The 13,278-nt window shown below is 43.4% G+C and overlaps 1 protein-coding gene across 2 annotated transcripts in view; it reads left to right on the top strand.

The window, feature by feature from the left end:
• Positions 1-2,464: 2,464 nt before the first annotated feature.
• CRH (corticotropin releasing hormone) overlaps positions 2,465-13,278 on the top strand; it is a 77,729-nt gene continuing 66,915 nt past the window's right edge. Inside the window, exons 1-2 of one of the 2 annotated variants that reach the window (XM_043879967.1) lie at positions 2,483-2,554; positions 3,320-3,425. The gene's annotated coding sequence lies outside the window, so the exon portion shown is untranslated. Of the gene's footprint in view, positions 2,555-3,319; positions 3,426-13,278 lie in introns of both variants that reach the window. The other variant, XM_043879969.1, reaches the window with a different exon arrangement.

Here is a 13,278-nt window from a genome sequence, read left to right as displayed (position 1 = left end):
TGATTGCTTTCCAACCCTGGGGGTTTGGGCTCTTGCTAATTTGTCTGAATGTCCTCGCATCTTAAGCTACAGGAGTAAGAAGTACTATGTGCTGGGCTGGAAAGGTCAGCCTTGCCAGAAAGAGATTCTATCCTTGTTAACATCTTGGTTTCATTAATCTCTGCTGTTTCTTTTTTTTTTCTGCAGTTTTTGTTCACTGGGTCTTTGGTTTAGTAATTCTTTTATTTACTGGCATTTGGGAGGTAGAGACAAAAGAGGAAAAGATTTTAAACTTTGAATTCCCACTGTTTTGAGGTCCATCACATGATTTCCCCCCTCCTTGGGTTGGAACTATTTGGATAAGACTAAATTTTAACTTTTTATTTGTAGATGATCCTTGATATTTTGTTTTATCATTATTCAAATCCACTGTAAGTTTGTATGTATCAGATTGTTTTGTATTACAGGATTCTTCAGGCACAAGTGGAGCTTATACAGCCAATTGTATTCAGTGTTCACAATGTACACATAGATAGTCTGTCATTTTTGATGATTAAACTCCTTAGGATATGGGGTGGCATAGCTGTTCAGAACAAAAAGTTCTAGTTAGTGGAAAATTAAACTTCATTTTTGAGGCAATAAAACATCAATGAGAAAAACCACTAGCAACAATTATTTATAAACTACAGTCCCTTGTAGGATTTCATACTTAAACAACAGTGAAAAGAAAAACAGAAATGAGAACCTGCCCCTCCTGAGAATTTACTTTTTTCTCTCTACATTCCCTGGCCGGAAGCCTCAATTTTTCAATCGTAAGTTTTCAGAAGAGCATCGTTTTGCATTTCCTGGACCATCTATCACACAGTGACTCACAGAGCTGGGGTGTGCGGGGCAGGCACATCAGCCTGCTCTAACTGAGAACAGGATGACATGGTGTCATAGAGTCAGCTCCATGGAATGCGTCATCCACACAGTATCACCAGGAAGCTCTTGCCTTGATTCTGAATTTCAGAAGATGCTGCAAAACGCTGGAGGGAAAAATCTGTCTTATTGTCTACCGCAGGCATAAAATAAAAATCAATTTGATCCTTTGGAGCTACCTCTACTCCCAAAGGATCCCAATGTTCTCAGCTCCTGCCCCTGGAGTATTAGTCACACGTCTCTGAAACATCGTCTCCTCTGTACTAGAAAAGGCAGGCCCCTTAGAGGCAGCCCTCTCTATAACACGTTTTATTTTGATTGGGATATTACATAGTGCTTCTAATTAAAATGACAGGGAAAATTGGGGAGAGGGAAAATGTAATTTCCCACATTGGAATTTAAAAATTTTTTATTTATTTTTGGCTGCACTGGGTCTTCGTTGCTGCTCAAAGGCTTTCTCTAGTTGTACAAGCAGGGGCTATTCTTTGTTGCAGCATGCAGGCTTCTCATTGTGGTGGCGTCCCTTGTTGTAGAGCACTGGCTCTAGAAGCACCGGCTCAGTAGTTGTGGTGCATGGGCTTAGTTACCCTGTAGCATGTGGGATCTTCCCTGACCAGGGATCAAACCTGTGTCCCCTGCATTGGCAGAATTCTTAAGCAGTGGACCACCAAGGAAGTCCTCATGTTGAATTTGACCAAGATATAGTGGTTAATAATCCTCCTTTTTTAAAGGACTATATGATCTAAGGGGAAGAGAACCCTCTTCATTGCAGAAGACACAGTGTGCGTTCACAGGGACTTGGATTGAATGAAAGGATTCAAGGAAACAAAACAGTTGGAGGAAGGGTGGAAGGTACTTAATAACTAGAAGATAAAAATCAACCAGTATGTTTACATGGATGAGAAAGCTATCAGGTCATCATCTGTATGAAAATATGTGTCTGATGTTTTAGAAATGTTTGTTAGAATTGAATTGGCCATCAAATGATAAGGTACAATTTCCTCCTGAAACTCATGAGTTTCATGAGTGGCCAACCTCTTGAAGATGGAGAATGCTTAAAAGACTATCCACTCTGTCTTCTGCATTCAGGTTGAATTGTTTTAAAGCATCTTAAAAAGAGAAAGAAAGAAAGAGGAGAAAGAAAAAGAAAGAAAGAAAGAAAGAGGAGAAGCTACCCTACTGTATGGCTAAACTCAAGAATCCTATTTCCGTAAAGGTTTTTTTCTGTCTCCCCCACCCCCACCCCCCAATTCTGATTCTCTGACAGTTAGAGGGTCTGATACTAAATGAGAGAGCATGCGAAACCTGCCAGAACTTCACCTATTTAAAGCATTTGTAGTATCTTTATTTCATATTCATTCTGCAGAATCAACAGAGCCCTTCTTTGAGGAGATGGCAGAAAGCTGAAGAGCTGACAGCATAGAAAACGGTCACTTAAATCTTTGAGCTGTGTAGCCCGCAAACTATTGCTAGAAACCAATGATGTTGTAAACCAACTTTGAATTGGGCTTCCAGGTGGCACCTGTTAGAAGGGCCTAAGAGCAAGGCATCATGGGAGACTGGGCGCCATGATGGTCTCGCTGTCGGCTGGGAGGTTGCAAAGCGGCTGCCGCTGTTTTCCTTCCAGTCCCGGAACCAGATGTCTGGCCCACAGGTAGGCTTCTTGGGAGTGGTTAGGGTCTGTTGTCATCATTCCATTTTGGGTTTACAGGGGTGGTGTTCCACAGGTTGTTGCTTCCTTTGCAGTCTGTCTGTCGTCCACGGAAGTTGCCCTAGTTGGATGGTGGTGTCAGCTTCATTCTCTTTTGTGTGCAAACCATTGTGTTAAAGATGACAGAACACGTTAATTTGACCAATTCTTAAATAATTCAAATAGTGAATTGTTTTGTCTAAATAACTTATAGTCATAGAAAGTTAAAAACCAAATACCACAATATAATTAATTTTTGGTAACCTTGAACTGACTTCAATTTCTGCCTAGGCTAACCCCGTTTCTAAGAAAAGATAGTATTTTAAAAGCATTCTTTGAACAAATATGTTTCCTACCCTTTGGTAGGAAGTCCTGTGCTAGGCATTGAATTTGCAATAATAAATAAAATTAAGTTGCTTCCTTGCCACAGAGGTGGTAGTGTGCAGGAATGCAGTCTTCTAATGGATTAAACACCTCTCCTGGAATTGTAGTTCTTTTAGGATATTAAAGGTTCCCAAGGTCTGACTCTTAAGTTCCTGAGAGTTTCAAATCTGGAAATATCAAAGTAAAAAATGCACCGAGCGAAGGCAGCCTTTCAGTGTACAGCTTCTAGTTCTCAGTAGACAAGTGCTATTTGACCCTTTGTTTCCCTGTGGTAAAGCAGAAGGGAGAAAGGAGAAAGGCAGCCTAATTCCCATGGTGGTGTTTTTTGTTTTTTTTTTCCCCCAGAGGGCTTCCAGGAACGTATAAGTCACTGCAGGTTTTCTTCATCTTCCATCAGATGAACAGCTTCCAACTCACTTCAGCCTTCCCTCACCGTCCCTTAGATGCACAGGTTGGTTTCATATAGTAATTCTCTTAAATGCGTCTTTTGATTCCCTGGGATCTTTATAGTGTGGCGTTTGAGATGGTTTACTTATATCTTCAAATACATATTTATAACAAAATAAGGTCATTAAAAGTTGTAATGTTCATTAAATTTGGAAAACAGAGGTATGTAGAAAGAAAAAGAAACTGTAATCCGATCACCTAAATGTATCCACCGTTTACATTTTGATGATCTCCCAGCCTCTATTTTTCTTTGCATTAAGAGTTATTTTAAAATGTGAAATCATGACATATATTATGCACACCTTTATTCCCTTTGCCTTTTGATTTAGCATTGTATTCTAAGCATTTTCCTTAATATAACATTCCTTCAAGGATTCCTTCAGAATCCTTGTTTAATTATGTCCTAATAGTCCATTGAGTGGAGTTGTTTTATTTGCTATGTTGTCTCCTGCATAGACTTCTAGCTTTTCATGTTTATAAACAATGCTACTAATAAAATGAATATTACTATGTAGATTATTTTAATCTAAAACTGGGAGGATATTAGTTTAAATCAAAATTAACTCGTCAAAATCTCTTGAATAGGACATAAAACCGAGCTTTCCAAGCACCCACTGTGAGGCCCTGTCTAGTCCCCCCCCTCTCCTGTTTGAGGAGGGGAGTCTTGCTGCTCCTGTTGGTTTCCCCTTTCTCCCATCAACAGTGGCATTTTCCCTATCCAGCCTCGCCTGAATGGCCCCTCATCTGTCAGGTTTATGAATAACTAGAGCGTCTTGCTGGAAATGGTTCAGTCAGGCCACGTGTTGCTGCTTCTGAGCAAAGCACAGACTTTGGCAACCGTCTGATAAATCTGCCTCGAGCTTTCTAGAAACAGTTTAGGCCAGAAAGATGTCATTTGGTTGGAGTCAGACATGTTATATTTGCTGACAAGTTTGTATGTTTTTCGGGAAAAGGGACCAGGCCCTCTCCTTAGCAGACATGTTGAGGAGTGGAGTGGGAGAGTGGGCGTGGAATTTCCAAGAGATGTGGCTTGGAAGTGAGGGCACAGAGTCTGGGAGAAGATCAGTGAGGGCAGGCCTAGTAATGGCTCATCTGAAGTCAGCTTGCAATGTGGCCACCAGCATAGGTTTAGACACACTCATGTGCTTGGTCAGATGTCTGGGTGAGGATGCAAATTGAAAAGGGAAGTTCATGCAGAGTATTGTTTCTACTTTGGTTGGTATTTCCTAAGATGGACAGCTGGAACATAAATGATTTTATGGGTCAGTTACCTGCTTTTGAGCTATACAGCGGCACATAATTCATATGATATAATGACATGGAAAGTAAGATGTACACGATTTAGAGAATTTTGCCATTTGATTTTGATATGTAAGTTTTGAGCTGGAGAGTTTAGCAACTACCAAGACCAATGAGCAAGAGGAAACATCACTGCCATTCCATCCTCCTGTGAGCATCCAAGGCTTCTTTGTACCACAGGCTGGAGCTGCTCCAGGTGGGGAGGGCGGGGCAAGAACAGTGTGTGCGTGTGTGTATGTGGGTGTGACTCTGCAGACCTGTGTTCACCTGTCACTGGAGCTGCCCTGGAGGTACCCGAATTTGGTCAAGGGTGAGGGCATATTGCTTGGCCCTGTGTAAACTGTAATATTATCAGTCAGGGCCACCTGGGAGAAATGTCTTCTCTGAACCACCTGCGTGATTCCTCTCACCCAAGAAGCAGTGGGCAGCAACTGGGGACCAGAGTGGCTGATTCTCAAATGCCAACCCATTCCAACACACCACTTTTTCAGGAATGGTGCTAAGGCCCTGGGAAAGCACGTGCAATTACACCCTGCCTGCTAAGATGGGTGGGTGCCCCGCCCACCTCCGCTGACTCCCCGCCCCAACCTCCCTCCCTCCACCCCTGCCTGAACCTCTGCTGTAGGCAGGGGATCCATTCCCTGCTGACCTGCTTTCTGGTTCTGGAGGAAGAAGCTCTTCCTTTCCAAATCATTTTCCGCATGCACAACTGTCATGTTACATAGGGATCAAGAAATAAAAGGGCTTTGAAGAGAGGTGCAGGCAGCTACATGTGTGTATAATTGCAACTTTCTTTGCAGTACATCTCCCCAGAAGGGTTTACTTGTTTAAACTACACAGAGGTCATGAGAGCCTTACAGGAGGAGACTAGATCACTCCCACCAGCACCCCTGTCATCATTCCTGAGGCATCTTCTTATCCTGGCTCTGTAGCATGGGATAGATGGATGATCTTGTTCTGTCTTACCGCTGATCGAATAGAAAGTACTCGGGGTGTTATTCACAGTGCAAAGTAAGTTCTTGTTTAGGTACCAAAAGCTATAATGTCCACTCAATTCAATTTTAGTGGGGAACTGAGGCACTCCTCCTCTCAAAGCTGACTCTTCTATTTTAGCTGCTTACATGAGTCAAACTCAGCAGGGTTGACTCAAGTCCCCTCTTTGTTTAGCACGTCTAGTCTCAATCATACAGTTACCCTCAACTTGACAGTTTAGTTTTCACCAGGCCATGCCTGAATTTACCCTGAAATGCTTCCATGAAACCCTGAAATTATTGCTGGATGGAATCAGACCATGGGCTGAAGAGGGCCCATGTTAGGAGGGGGAAAAATTGATTTGAAGAAAGAGATTGAGATGGGTGGATGACTGTGATGTCAAAGAGGAGTTGTTGGTTTTTTGTTTGTGCTTTTTGGGTTTACAAGGGAGGAGGAGTGGTGTCCAAGAAGCAGCAGTAGGGAATACTCATGAAGAATGCCCATGGTGTGTGGGAAGCCAGTGAATGAACAGTCTCCCTGAGATGCCTTCAGAGAAGGTGACATCTGTTCACTCAGTGCATATGTGTTGCTTATGTCTAGTTGCTGGGAACACAAGGTAGAACGTGCCTCATGACCAAGGGCGAGAAGAGTGAAGCTGTGCTGAGATCAGCGCCGCTGAGATCAGCGCCGTCCCAGCCAGCATTCAGCCAAGTCCAGGAGGGCCGGTCAGGTGGAGGAGAGCTCCGTGCGGTCTGAGAGTGTCCAGTCATCCATTTCCAGTGGACAGGGGTCCAGGGCCGGAGGGGAGAGCATTGGAGAGAGGGAGCAGAGAGGGTCAGGTGAGGGGACCCAGGAAGCCCCTCTCTTGTCTCTATTTTCTCTTGTCTACAGACACTTCCTGCTCCCTTTCTCTGCACTGGCTTTCTGTACTTCTCAGGCCATTTAGCGGAAAATGACTGTATTCACAGCCCTTGGGTCTTTGTATCTCCTCTGTTCCAGGGGACAGCCCAGACTGAAACTGGACACACTTAGCCCTGACTCCAAATTTCCAGCTCTGGCCCAGACTAGGCCACCATAGACAGGAGGATGGGCCACAGATTACAAGTATGCCTGGTATGCCTAGTCTGGCAAGGGGACCTGCTGAGAATTAGGTAAACAGCCTGCCAGATGTCTTCCCCAGGCCACTTCCCAGGGGCCTAAGGGTTGGGGAGGATGTTGGGTGTGAGTCTTCCTGTCTGGTGTTTGTGTGGGAGCAAAAGCTGCCGTTAGGCTCCCTGGCACATCACTGCTACTGCCTGAAGCCTCCTTCAGGTGACTCTAGAGGCAGAAAAGCGCCAAAATATCCTCAGCCTGATCAGATTAACCTTAACAGTAAAGAGACAGGTTTACACCCCTGCTCTAGTACTGAAAGGAGTCTGTTGATTTTACTTCCCTGAGCAGCTCAGCATTAATTGGCAACATGTTTTTATGCATTAAGAATATGGAGTACATCTTTGATCCAGATGACAAATTTATATCTGAAATGATAAAGTAACACTACTGATCTGATCTCCCCCCTTCACCGCCCCCCACAGCAGCTAAGCCTTATAGCTGCAGAGTTCTCTTCTTGCAACATAGGAGTCCCCTTTGTTTTTAGACATGCTCTTTGGTCCTCCAGAGGCAATCCGTCAGAGCTGGTGCAGCTGCTGGTGCCCCTGTATTGCTAGGCCTGCATCACTCTCCTCATTCCCTGGTGTTGACAGCAAGACCAGCCCTGTTACTGATGATGGCAGCTGTGGCCTTTGATGTCTGATGAATGGAGCTTGGGCCCAGGTTTATGGATTATATTGTTAATGGGGTACAGTCAAAACTCAAAGAACCCTTGGGTCCTTGGCTTGACACATCCTGCTTGGACAGACCTTGTCAACAAGAGAAGAGGAATCTATTTTTAGAGAAGATGGAAGAGGAAATAAATCAAGCTTAATACCTTGTAGTCATTTACTCCATTCATTTGTAAGTTCAGGTTTTCAACATGATACCATCGACTTAATGCAAAGTAGTCATCCATCGAACCCCACCCTCAGGGAGCTTTCCATCTACTAGTGAGCCATTTTCATTGGCACGAGTGCTTCAGTGGGGAGTAGAGGCATTAAGAAAGAACTTAGCAAATGTACTGACTTGCACCTCTGAGGAGATGAGATATCTCCCGGAAGGGGTGGTGAGTAAGCAGAAATGCAAAGATGATCAGGAGACAGGAGAGCAAGGTGTCTGAGAGGCTCGCTGGAAGCACAGGAGTGAGGGTGGCCTGGGACTGGAACAGGATCCATGCTGTACCAAGCACGATGCCCAGACTTCCTCCCAAGGGGAATGGGAGCCGAGGGAACACTCTAAACAGTGGAGAGGGCTGAAGGCTCTTCTCCTCCCCACTGAGTACTTCCAGTTCCTCCTGCAGGGTCAACATTAAATAGCACAAGTCAAAAAAAAAAAAAAATAGCACAAGTCCACCTTTGTAAATGTTCCCAGAACAGTCTCATTTTATCCATGTGAAGGATTTAGAAGTGAATTAAAATGAAGAAAATACACGTGTTTGGTCTTGTCTCCAGGCACAGCCAAGGTTCTTTCTTAGCTTCCTCTCTTTATTTACTCAGTTCCTGCCAACCCCTGGGACTCAAGCCCTGGACTCCAGTCTAGCAGGGCCTCTGGCCTTGGCACAGGGAATGACTTCCGAAAGAAGTCTCTGCTCAGCTGGTGGAAGCTGGGTTCCTTGCCTGGGAGGCATGCAGGAACCTGTGTCATTCCTGCACAGTCTGTAGAAAGTGTGGGGACGGGAACCCAAGGCACATCTGTCACGGTGAGGCTGTACGCAGAGCCCCACGGGGCCCAATCTGCTGGAGGTTTACTGGGGTACAGAGAGGTTATTTTCATCTCTCTGGAGGTGCTTCATTCTGTGCTTCCAGTCAGGTGGCCTCCTTGCCTCATCCCACTGTTTGCATCAGCAGGGAGGCAGCAGGGGGTGGGGGGAATGATTGAGGAAGATTCCAGTTATGTCAGGAAGATAAGTGTATGTGCTGTATGCTAGAAGTGAAAGAGTACAAAGTTAAGGTTCGTTCAGTTCAAAGTTTTATTTCTAACTTTGATTATCTGAAGACTGGAGGATATTGAAGGTGATTGAGTCAAGAATATGGATGCCGGAAGTGAGATGAGCCAACCTGGGCTGGAATGCTGGATCTGCCATCATTCGAGCATTTGGCAGATAAAGCCTCAGTTTCTTCTCCAATAATGTGAACAAGGTGCCTATTCAGAAGATTGCTGTGAAAGCTTTGCTTTTCCAGCTTTATTGAGGTGTAATTGACATATCACACTGTGTAAGTTTAAGATGTACAATGTGATGATTTATACAGTTATATACTGTAAAATGATTACCACAATGAGACTGATTAACATATCCATCACCTCACATAGTTACAGTATATTTGTGTGAGGTGAGAACACTTAAGATTTTCTCTTAGCAGCTTTCAAGTAGATAATACAGTATTATTAACTATAGTCACCATAGAGCTTATTCATCTTATAACAGGAAGTTTATATCCTTGGACTACCATATCCTCAATTCCCCCAACCACCAGCACCTGGCAATGACCATTCTAATCTCTGTTTCTGTGAGTTTGGCTTTTCTTTTTAAAAAAGATCCCACATATTAGTGATACTGTTTGGTATTTATCTTTCTCTGTTTGACTCATTTCACTTAACATAATGCCCTCAAAGTCCATTCATGTTGTTACAAATGGCAGGATTTCCTTCTTTTTATGGCTGAGTAATATTCCATTGTATACTTGTGTGTGTGCAGAGATGTGTGTATGTGTGGGTGTATCTTTATCCATTCATCTGTTGATGGACACCTAGGTTATTTCCGTATCTTACCATTTTGAATAATGCTGCAATGAATATGGTGAGGGAGCAAATATCCCTTCAAGTTTGTGATTTTATTTCCTTATGGTCTACACCCAGAAATAGGATTGCTAGATAACATGATAGGTCTATTTTTAATTTTTTGAGGAAACTCCATACTGCTTTCCAAAGCGGCTGCACCAATTTATGTTCCCACTGACAGTGCACAAGGGTTTCCTTTCTTCCATATCCTTTTCACACTTGTTATCTCTTGTCATTTTGATAATAGCCATTTTAATACATGTGAGTTGGTATCTCACTGTGATTTTGACTTGTATTTCCCTGATGATTCATGATGTTAAACATCTTTTCATGTACTTGTTAGCCATTTGTATGTCATCTTTTGGAAAAATGGCTATTCAAGTCCATTGGTTGTTTCTTAATTTTTTTTTTTTTTTTGCTATTGGGTTGTATTAGTTCCTTATATATTTTGAATATTGACTCCTATGTGATATATGATTTTCTCCCATTTTGTATGTTGTGTCTTCATTCTGTCAATTATTTCTTTTACTGTGCAGAAGCATTTTAGTTTTATCTAGTCTCATTTGTTTATTTTTGTGTTTGTTGCTTATGTTTTTGGTATCACATCCACAAAATTGTTGGCCACAACAGATGTCAAGGAACTTTTCCCATATATTTTCTTCTAGGAGTTTTATAATTTCAGACATTTAAGTCTTTAATTCATTTCAAGTGAATTTTTGAGAGTGGTGTAAAATAGGGGTCTAGTTTCATTCTTTTACATGTGACTGTACAATTTTCACAACACCATTTATTGAAAAGACTGTCCTTTCCCTATTGAGTGTTGTTGGTTCCCTTGTCAAACATTAGTTGATAGTATATGTGTGGGCTTATTTCTGGGCTCTTAATTCTGTTCCATTGGTCTATATATCTGCTTTTATGACAGTAATATGCTATTTTGATATCGTAGCTTTGTAATATAGTTTGAAATCAGGAAGTGAAATGCCTCAGCTTTGTTAGTCTTTCTCAAGATTGCTTTGGCTATTCTGGGTGTTTTGTGTTTCCATATGAATTTTAGGGTTATTTTTTCTATTCCTGTAAATAATGCCATTGGAATTTTCATAGGGATTGCATTGTATCTCTAGATGACTTCGGGTAGTATGGACATTTTAACAGTATTCTTGCAATCCACCAACATGGGATATTTTTCTGTTTGTTGTGTCTTCAGTTTCTTTCATCAATCTCATAGTCTTCAGTGCATACATATTTAATTTTCCAGGTTACATTTATTCCCAAGCATTTTATTGTTTTTGATGCTATTGTAAATGGAATTGTTTGTTTCTTATTCAGGTATTTAGTGTTAATATATAGAAATGCAACTAATTTTCATGTGTTAATTTTGTATCCTGGAGTGTTACTGAATTTGTTTATTAGTTTTAACAGTTTTTTTGTAGAGTCTTTGGGTTTTCTATATATACAATTATGTCATCTGAAGAGATAATTTTAGTTCTTTTCCCATGTGCATGCCTTTTCTTTTTCTTGCCTAAGTGCTCCAGCTAAGACTACTCTGAAGGCTTCATGGTACTTAGCAGGTGCTCAATAAATGACCACAATTATTATTAATAAAATGATACATAATGAAAAGCTGGCCTTTATTACCAAAATGACCAGTGGAAGAAAGCAAAGTCCATAAGGATGGAGAAGTTATGCCCTCATGAACATTAAAGAATCTCTGCAGAATGGGAGAAGGGGAGATTCTTCCTCAATGGGCACCTTTTCACCTGTGCTGCATTGTTCCTCTCAACCTGACTGTGCACTTTGCTTTCACCATGAAGGATCTGAGCACATCAGAAGGAAGTGTATGAAACAAATTGGCATAATGCTGCCCGAGCCCACCAGAGCACTTCAGGAACAAAAGAGTGAATCCACCACAGCATTCACTGACTGGGCTCCCTTGGGTGAGCAGCCCCATGGAGACGACAGTCCTGTTTCACAGTTCTTTCAGTTGGGGATAAAAGGTCAATACAGGAGTGCCAGCTACTGAAGGACGGTTGCGGCTTACTTCCAATGGAACCTACAGCATTATTATCATAGCTCAGGTGGAAGGTTGAAGTGAACTGTGAGTCACTCAGTCATGTCCGACTCTTTGCAACTCTGAAGCCCACCAGGTTCCTCTATCCATGGAATTCTTCAGGCAAGAATACTAGAATGGGTTACCGTTCCCTTCTCCAGGGGATCTTCCTGACCCAGAGATCAACCCCCGGTCTCCTGCATTGCAGGCAGATTAGTTAGTGGTCTTCTTTTAAAACTTGCTTTGAGAAGGCTAGTTGCTACAGACAGAAGCAAAGGGCCTGCCACCAAGCAATGCTCCTGACTGCTCCAGCCATGACAGGAGCGTTGGGTGGCAGCTCCAAGTGGCCTTTGACATGCAGGAAGTGTGGACGTGGAGAAGCAGTGACAGCGACAGCCTTGCGACTTCCCTTGCGACTGGAGAAGTGAGGCTGCTCTCCACCTCAGGGATCTTTGTCTACAAGAAGAGGTTTACAGGGCTCAGAGGAAGGTCAGTGAGGAAAACAACCAGAAAAAAATCTTCCTTCATTTTGGCAACTAAGTTCGTGCACTTAGCAAAGGTTTGGAGCCCTGAAGTTTCACCCTGTGGGTCTCTGTCTTTGCTGAAGTTTCCAGCTGTCGGGATCAGGCTGGTACGAGAGACAAATGGACTAAGTCTGCCAGCTCACTTAGTTGTCCTTGAGGCTAGAGTCTGGACAGAGGTCACTCAAGCCTGCTGACCGTGTGTTCCCTTGTAATCCTGTGGCGAAGGCAGGCAATGGGGCCAGCGGCACAGCTGGCAGAATCCATCACCATCTGCCTTCATTCATCAACAAACGTCTGATGCCTACGATGTGCCCAGCACTGGGCTGAGTAGGATCTGGAGCTCTGGAGATGAAAGTACTGATTCCCTGATCCACATGGACAAGTGGACTTGATGATACAGTGTGACGAGGACTCGACAGTACACCAGAGAAACAGAGAGGAAAGGGCACCCAGCCCAGCTGAACCAGGAGGTGGCAATAAATTTGACCCAAAGGATACACTGGAGTCCTAACCTCAGAATGTGGTCTTATTTGGACTAGAGTCTTTAAGGAGATAATCAGGTTAAAATGAGGTCATTAGGGTGAGGTGGGCCCTAACCCAATATGTGTCCTTATTAAAAGGGGAAGATTTAGACACAAAGGCACACACCCATACAAGGATAACACCATGAGAAGACTGGAATTGCACTGCCATGAGCTACATAAACCTGGAAAGAGTCCTGGAAGGGGTCTTCCTGTCTCACCTCCAGAGGGGACATGGCCCTGCAGACCCCTTACTTCAGACTTCCAGCCTCCACGATGTGAGACAGTAAATTCCCATTCTCAGCCAATCAGCTTGTAGCATGTTGTTGGGGCAGGAACTAGGAAACTAATACAAGGACTGAGGGGTTATACAGGCGGAGAAGAAGGGAAGGGAGCCCCCAGCCCAGGAGAGGAGGTAGGGACATGGGGCGATGTTTGTTGCTACAGTAGGAGGCGCACAAGAACAGGCAGGGTGGGGCTGTGGGGGCAGGACCGCCCTGACCAAGATGTATCTCAGTTTCAGTCCCACTGTTCTGCTGGCTAATGCTGTGTGATGTCAAGGAAGTCTCTTCACCTTTCTGAGCC

The sequence above is a fragment of the Cervus elaphus genome, chromosome 21 (assembly GCF_910594005.1).
Source record: "Cervus elaphus chromosome 21, mCerEla1.1, whole genome shotgun sequence".
NCBI lineage: Eukaryota > Metazoa > Chordata > Mammalia > Artiodactyla > Cervidae > Cervus > Cervus elaphus.
This window is presented reverse-complemented; position numbering and strand designations above follow the sequence as displayed.